General features: G+C 35.1%; 1 non-coding gene across 1 annotated transcript; it reads right to left on the minus strand.

The window, feature by feature from the left end:
* Window positions 1-6,876: 6,876 nt before the first annotated feature.
* Window positions 6,877-6,983, minus strand: LOC140858932 (small nucleolar RNA R71). Its single transcript, XR_012142336.1, has one exon. It is a non-coding gene; the product is annotated as a small nucleolar RNA R71 (small nucleolar RNA).
* Window positions 6,984-7,859: the final 876 nt, after the last annotated feature.

The raw sequence follows: 7,859 nt of genomic DNA on the forward strand, positions 1-7,859 counted from the left end.
AGATTCCCACAGTCTCTGTGCTAATGGACTCTCCACTTGCGCCATCAAGCTCGAGGTCACCTCTTTTTAGATCTTTGATATTCTGTAGTTACAGTAATGAACTACAAAAGTATGATCCATATGTGGTATCCAAAATCCAAATATCAGAGTCTAAATCACTCAATAAAAATAAGTCTATATCATATACACACTTTTTAGTGTTATACTTACATCCTACTTCAATCTTACAAGATTATTCTTGCAATTATACTCTCAAATTTTAAATTTGCCACAAATAATATCTATATGGACATTATTACCTTCTCATTATTACTGACTAAACTAGGGTCAGAAATATCTAGAATATCGAAGTTCTTTTCTGATATAAACTTAATTTGCAAGTTTCTCAACCAATCCACATAGTTGTATCGATCAACATAGTTTTATTTATAGTATCATGGGGTGAAAATAAAAAAGCCATAATGTAGACTTAAATCTATATAAAATAATAGTATAAGCAGACCACTCATGTTTGACATGCATAACTAGATGAGGATTTTTAAAACTAATTATATCTTTCACTATTTTATCAGATACCATAGCCCTCTCCTATGGTAAATGAGATATATTTTATATTTATCTTAGTAGGATTGAGACCCTAATTCCTCATAATGATCTTGTGTTAACACAACAAACTCTTATGAGTTCATAGGTAGGAAACTCTTTCCAATTACATCTCATGCAATTCTCAATATTTTATCTTGGCCTCTAAAATATTATTAGCCTTATGTTAATACAACAAGCTATAATATTTTAGTTAAGTAAGATCCTTCATTTCAATACAGTCAAAATCGAATATAATTGCCCTTGTGTTAGCACAACAAAGTAGTATATCCAAAATTATCGTAAGCATCTTTTATGCACCAGGATTATGTTATATCAATTCTTATGACAAGCCTTATGGTAACACAACAAACTAGCCATAGTTCATGATGTAACATTAACCTAGCATGAAGGAAGGTCCTTAGCAGTATTTAAAATACTAAGCTACCTTCATTCAAGATTCGAACTAATCTAATTGATCAGAAAAGTGTTAAGATTGGTTGGGGTCTCCCCATCATTTTTTTTAGATATCAATAAAATTGGCCAGGCCAGCAATAGAACTAATTAAATAACCATCGCACTTGAAACACTCCTTAGACACCAATTAATTAATCGATTCAAGAAAATAGGTCAACTTTTGGTTTACAACACTATGACTTAATATGATTTTTATGAGAGCTTTAATGGTCTCAAACACATCCTAATTCAATCTATCATAAGAATGTACTATAATGGTTGTATCTTAATAATCATAATAACTAATTATGGCATCTTATCATATCTCTAAGATATGGAAGCAGAATCATACAATATGATTATAACTAAACATCTCAAGCATATCATATATGTATGAAGTTCTAATAACATGCATGAATATAAAATACTATTTTCACGATTCTTCTTCTTGAAATATCACAGTGGCACCCCTACACGTCATAAGAGTACCATATTGAATAAGAAGAGAGGGTCTCTGAACCCTACTTGCTCTTATGATCGGATAGCTTGGTGATGAATTCCAATTAGAGTACTAAGCTACTAAGAAAATTTTATACATACATCATGCATTTTATATTTAAAATATATCTCTAAGACATGATAGCGTTTGGATGTTCAATCGGGTTTAACCCTTGACCCAACTTGAACCAAACGAAAAAACTCATGCATGATCACAATCAAGATAATAATTTAATCTTTGATTATATAAATCAAGATAAGCTCTAATACCACTGTTGGATTCTGGTGGCACAACAAAAGGGTTAGGTGTTTAAAATTTTCATTCAAAACATCCAATGCACCAGAAGCCCTAATGCCCAGAAACTCTTGACTATAATAATCAAAGCATAATCAATATAAATTAGGATAAAAAGAATACCTATAGTGCTAATCTCAATTTTCATAAGATGTCCAAGTATCTGCCCTCCAATGGTGATCCACACAGAAATTGAACCAAAGATAGTGCTCCTTTTTCACCTTGCTTCAAGAGTTCTAGCTCTTAGAACTCAACTAGCCTCGTACCAGTCAAATTTTTTCAAGAACCTGACCTCACCCTCTTAGAACCTCCTCTGAACTTCTGATTCTCCTTCTTTAGGACCCTTACAACCCTTGTTAGGAAAAGATAAGACTTTATCTTAAATCCCAAAGCCTTGTCCTAAAACTAAGATAGGTTGTAAGATAGAAAGGAGAGCAACAGGAGAGAAATTGGAAACTCCTCTTAGATTCATCGGATACCCAGTACCCTGACCTATTTATAGACACCAAAGGGACACCAAAAGAGATGGACATGCCTTATCCAAAAGGCATATCAGATTTGATCATCAGAGATAAGAGTTCCTTTAAGCAGAAGAACTCTTATCCATGATACGTCGATCAACACCCTGGTCTGCGCACGTGCAACCAAAGAAGGGATGTTTTCATATCCCTTCTCAAATCAAAAATTTTTTTAAAAATCTATGTGAATTGGGAATTCAATCTAGATTCTAAAAAATTAAAAATGGTAATAAAATTCTCATGGTAGGATGATATTCTCGCACCACTTCATGTGAGTATTGATCACCACATGCGCAAGCATCAGGACTGACTTATGGCATCCGTTTGGCATCCAGATAAGTCTGAAAAAATTTTATAAAAATTATCAAAAATATCTAATCAAGTGTAAAATGTCACCACTAAAAATAATTATAATCTAAAAGCATTTGATTAGAATAAGGACTCTCCAAATTGTGGAGAGATGCGATGCTTCTGCACGCGCGCGCGCGAGACATCCTTCATTTTCTAATTTTTTTTCTATCCCATAAATTCTAGAAAAAATATATCTCATACTTTGAGATGTAAATTAAAGGATGGAGGGTGATATGAGCTATCACACATAATTTAATCCCATAAAAAAATAATTTTTTTCTTCTGCCCATGCCAACACTTGTAGGCAGAACCTGTTTTACACCAAGAGTCCACCACAACTTAGACTCTTCATATTTGGCATTAACATGAGATGTGGTGCCCCAATTTGTGCTACTTTAAATATCTACCAAATTGGGCTAGCTAATTAGTAAAGGATAGGACAAAATTGATCTCCAAAGGAGCAAGGGTTTCCACAGGTGCTAGCATGCTTACCGAAACCCTGATTGAATCCAAAATTCCAGTCAACTTTTTTCAAAAGGGTCCTTGGCCAATTTCCATATGTGTGTGATCTATTGGGTTCCACATCTAGCTGGCAGTAGGTCTGGATATAAGTTGACCAAATTTGATTAGATTTCAATCTAATTGATTTAGGTCCAATCGAGCAAACCCGAGCTCAATAATTAGAATCATTTTTAATTAAAAATCGAATTAAACTCTTTAATTCTGTCAGAAATCTACATGTCCAGATTGATATTTAGCAATGTATCATGACTACCCAAAAGATGTAAAATTTGGTAAAAATATCAAATCTACCCTTCAGTGATAAATTACCGTGCAATTCAATCCTTCCATCATCCTTGCACCCTGAATATGTTCATGAGTATGGAATCATGTCAAACTCAAACACATATTCATATCGATTCTCAATTAACAATGATGACTCCAATGAAGAAGCTTAGAAACTCTTTCTAATCTCCTTCTTATTTTTGGCCAAAAGACTTTTCTCGAGTCACTAGGATTGAGAATACACAGGATGCGATCTCCTCTTATTAAGAGTGATTAATTCCATGTTGACCTACTCACAACCTCCATACACACTCCACCATATCCAGAACACCCCGTACATGTCTTATTGCCATGCCTGGGTATGAACCAAAATATAGATTCATGTGCACAAGATTCCATGGTGGTCTCAGGTCTAAAGATCACTTGCACAACTCCCACTTAGAGAACCATCTTTGACATGCAAATAAGGCTTCCATAAGATGTTCTCTTTTATCGAGTCATTTTAGTGGACTTATTTCTCAAATGAACACCCACATCCTTGTATTAGTGTCTCACACAAGTGGCTAGTGAGATCTGCCGCCCTCTCTATTGAGCATACATAAGATGTACCAGTCTATCCGAAATATTGATCCCCGACTCAATGCTCCTACGACCAAAAATATTTAATATTAAGATTTTAAGATTTTAGGTCTCACTAGTATGATGATTTATGTCACAAATTGACATAAAAAGTATCAATTAATATCTAAATTATCTAACTTTATTAAGAAATTGATACTTGTTATTATATTTTGCAGAAGAAGAGATCATCAATAGAAAGAACAAGGAAAGAGGATTCCAACGGCGCAAATTTTATGCAAAACGGAGTTAAATTGACCCAGGAATTGAAGAATGAAGAAAGAAGACTCAATTGGGTCAAACCCGAGTCAAATCAGATCAAAATTGGTCAAAAATCAACTGATTTGGTGATCTGGTTAGCCGCCTGGTCCACAGCAACAGGCGCATGGACCATGGACCCATCGGCGCACCATAAACCCCCTAAAACCTCATAGTCCCACATCGGAAGTTTTGAAAACCTTATAACCCCCAAATGCCTATAAAAAGCCCCCAAAGGCCCTTGTTTTATGTATTCTTCCTTGAGATCAAGCTTGTAACCCTAGATAGTGGGGTTTTTAGCTCTCTTTTCAAGCCTCGAGCTTTGAGGTTTTTGTAATAAATTTTTTTTTATATATAAAATCTTATTTTTATGCAATTTCATCTCTTTACATTATGCAATTTATTTTTCTTGCAATTAGGATAGTTTAATTTATGCAATTTAATTTTATGCAATTAGGTTAGTTTAAATTATGCAGTTTAAATTTATGCAATTAGGATAGTTTAATTTATGAAATTAGGGTAGTTTATTTTTCTGCATTTAAATTTTGCAAGTAGATTTAGATCATGTCTAGCTAAGCATCCCTTCTAGGGTTTGCGATGAAGCTAGATCATGAGTAGGGATTTTACATAGAGTTCTTTCTTTTTCTTAGGGTTTCTTTTTCTTCCTCTTTTGCCAAGAATTTTTGATGAACTACAGTTGGGTCAGAGTCCCTTCATAGTTCATGCTTGATTCAGTGCATAGGAGGAGAAAACCCTAAGGGATCCTAGTTACTACTCCCCTGTAAAGAATCTTGATGGATTATCGTTGGGCCTTAGTCCCTTCATAATCTATGCTTGGGAAAGACAAGAGGAGTAGTCGTTAGGATCAATAAGAAAAATTCTAGGTAGAATTCCCTAATCTAGATCTAGTGGATTCAAAAAACCCTAGATCCTTAGTCTTATTGTCTTTAGCAAACAACTTTCGACTTTCGATTTTTGTTAAAGCTCGCTTGAGCATAGATTTGAAAATCATTTTAAAAACCAAGTCTCTGCGGGATCGACCCGTACTCGCTGGTCGTGCTACTCTGCACACCGTGCGCTTGCGGTTTTATTTACAAATTTTAAGATTTGCACATCAAGTTTTTGGCGCCGTTGCCGGGGATCTGGCGTTTTAAATTATTTTCAAATATTTGTTCTTCGTGCATTATAACTCTCTTTTTTTTTTTCTTTAGGTTTCTATATTTAGTTGGTGATTGCTGGAAAACTCAGGTACGCTTCTAATTTCTCTTTTATTATTTTTAGTTAATTACTTTTGCTTTTAGACCTAATCATTTGAATTTACTTAATCACAAAAAAATATATATATATAAAACAAAACAAAAGACATTTCATAATCGTGAAGTAAAATATCAAAATAAAAAAAATTTCTAAATTAAAATCTTTTACATTCTTGGTCATCTTGTTTATTTGTATTTGCATTTTCATAATTAATCTAAGGGCATCAACCCATTAATAAGATAAGGTGGGGATTTCATTACCCTTCCTTAGCCCAAAAACTATCTCCATCATATTGCATTACCTAGACTTTTAATCTTAAAATCAATTAGACGTCAACCTTAAGGAATTCGAGCTCAATAGGACAAGGAACCCTAAGAGTTCTACCAAGTTTGAGTTGTTTGATTAGTTGGTGTCTAGGCAAGTCCCTGAGGGTGGTTTGTTAAATTGGTTCAATTGCTGGCCTGGCCAACTCGTTTGGTGTCTAGAAAGGCAACGATGAGTGAACCTCCCACCTCTTATACTTACCTGGCTAACTAGTTGATCAATCTCCACTTGGAAGGTTTGAAGGGTCATCTTGGAACAGTTAGGAGCTGTCTAGATTTAGGTTAACCCTAGGATAGATTGAGTTTAATTTATTGATTCACTTGTTTGAAAAAAAAAAAAAAAATTAAAATTTAAATTAATTTGGTTACTTTTCTTTAGATATAGGACTCCTTAGGATCTTCTCTTTAGAACTTTTTCTCTTTTCTTTCTTTTCCTTATACATAAAAATTTTATAAAAAAAAAAAAAAAAAAAAAAATTGTATAAACATCGAGAACCGTACACCTCGTGTGTGGAGAAGAGTGTCGGGTCGTCTAGTTAGAATTGAGTCAATTCCTGTTGTTCCAATGGCTGAACCAATCCAACCCATGACCCTTAAGGATTTGTGTTATCCAGTTGGCTCCATCCAACCATCTTGTATCAGGTTGCCACAACCCACAGCTAACAATTTTGAAATCAAACCTCAAATCATAAATATGCTTCCAAAATTCACAGGATTAGAAGATGCTTATATATTTATTAGAGAATTTGAGGAGGTATGTGCAACCATGAAACTGCAATTAACAGAGGATGAGGTCAAACTTAGATTAATCAACTTTGCCCTTAAGGACAATGCTAAGAAGTGGCTTTATAGTCTGCCAAACTATTCTGTCACTACTTGGGAGGACTTTGTGAGAACATTTTTAAAAAAGTATTTCCCCCATCATAAAACAGCTAGGATTAGGAATGAAATAAATCAATTTTACCAACTAGCTGGTGAATCATTTTGGAAGTACTTTGATCGTTTCAAGAATCTTTTGACCCAATGCCCACACCATGGAATAGAAACTTGGAGACTATGCCAGATCATCTATGAGGGGTTAGATTCAAACTCAAGAACCATGCTAGAGTCCATGTGCCAAGGCCAATTTATGGACAAAGAAACTACTGAAGCTTGGCAATTCTTAGAAGACCTAGCCGAGAAAAATTTACAGTGGGAAACAACTAGGGAACCTGATAAAGCTACACCTTCAAGAGGAGGAATGCATCAAATTCAACCAACCCTAGCATCAGAGGCCAAGATTGCAACCTTAACACGTAGATTGGAAGCCTTAGAATTACAGAGACCAGCCAATGTAAATCAAATATCTGCACCCATGTGTAAAGGGTGCAATGCACCAGACCATGTCTTAGAAGAATGTTCCTACTCGAATGAGTGTGCACAGGTGAATGCCACCTATCAAGGACCATTGAACAATCCTTATGCACCCACATATAACCCAGGTTGGAGGAATCACCCGAATTTCTCATGGTCCCAGAATCATAATGTAGGTAATCCAAATTTCAATCAGCAAAATCTAAGGTCCAACCCAGTGATGAACAACCCGCCAGGCTTCCATGATAATGACAAAAAAATTACCTCTTTAGAGAAAAGCCTAGAAGCCATGATGAAAACACATACCAGCTTTATGCAAACTACGGGTCAACTCATAAATAATAACACCCAAGCTATAGCCCGTCTGGAAATGCAAGTAAGTCAGCTGGCTTCGACCATTAGTGAACGAGAACATGGTAGGTTACCTAGCCAACATGAGCCAAATCCTAGGAACCAAAATGGTCCACGACCCCAACAAGGAAACCAAGTTAATGGTATAAATGCCATTCATACCTTAAGATCAGGAAAACAAATAGACAATAAGGTAGTTGCACTTGATGATAT

The sequence above is a fragment of the Elaeis guineensis genome, chromosome 6, assembly GCF_000442705.2.
Source record: "Elaeis guineensis isolate ETL-2024a chromosome 6, EG11, whole genome shotgun sequence".
Lineage (NCBI taxonomy): Eukaryota > Viridiplantae > Streptophyta > Magnoliopsida > Arecales > Arecaceae > Elaeis > Elaeis guineensis.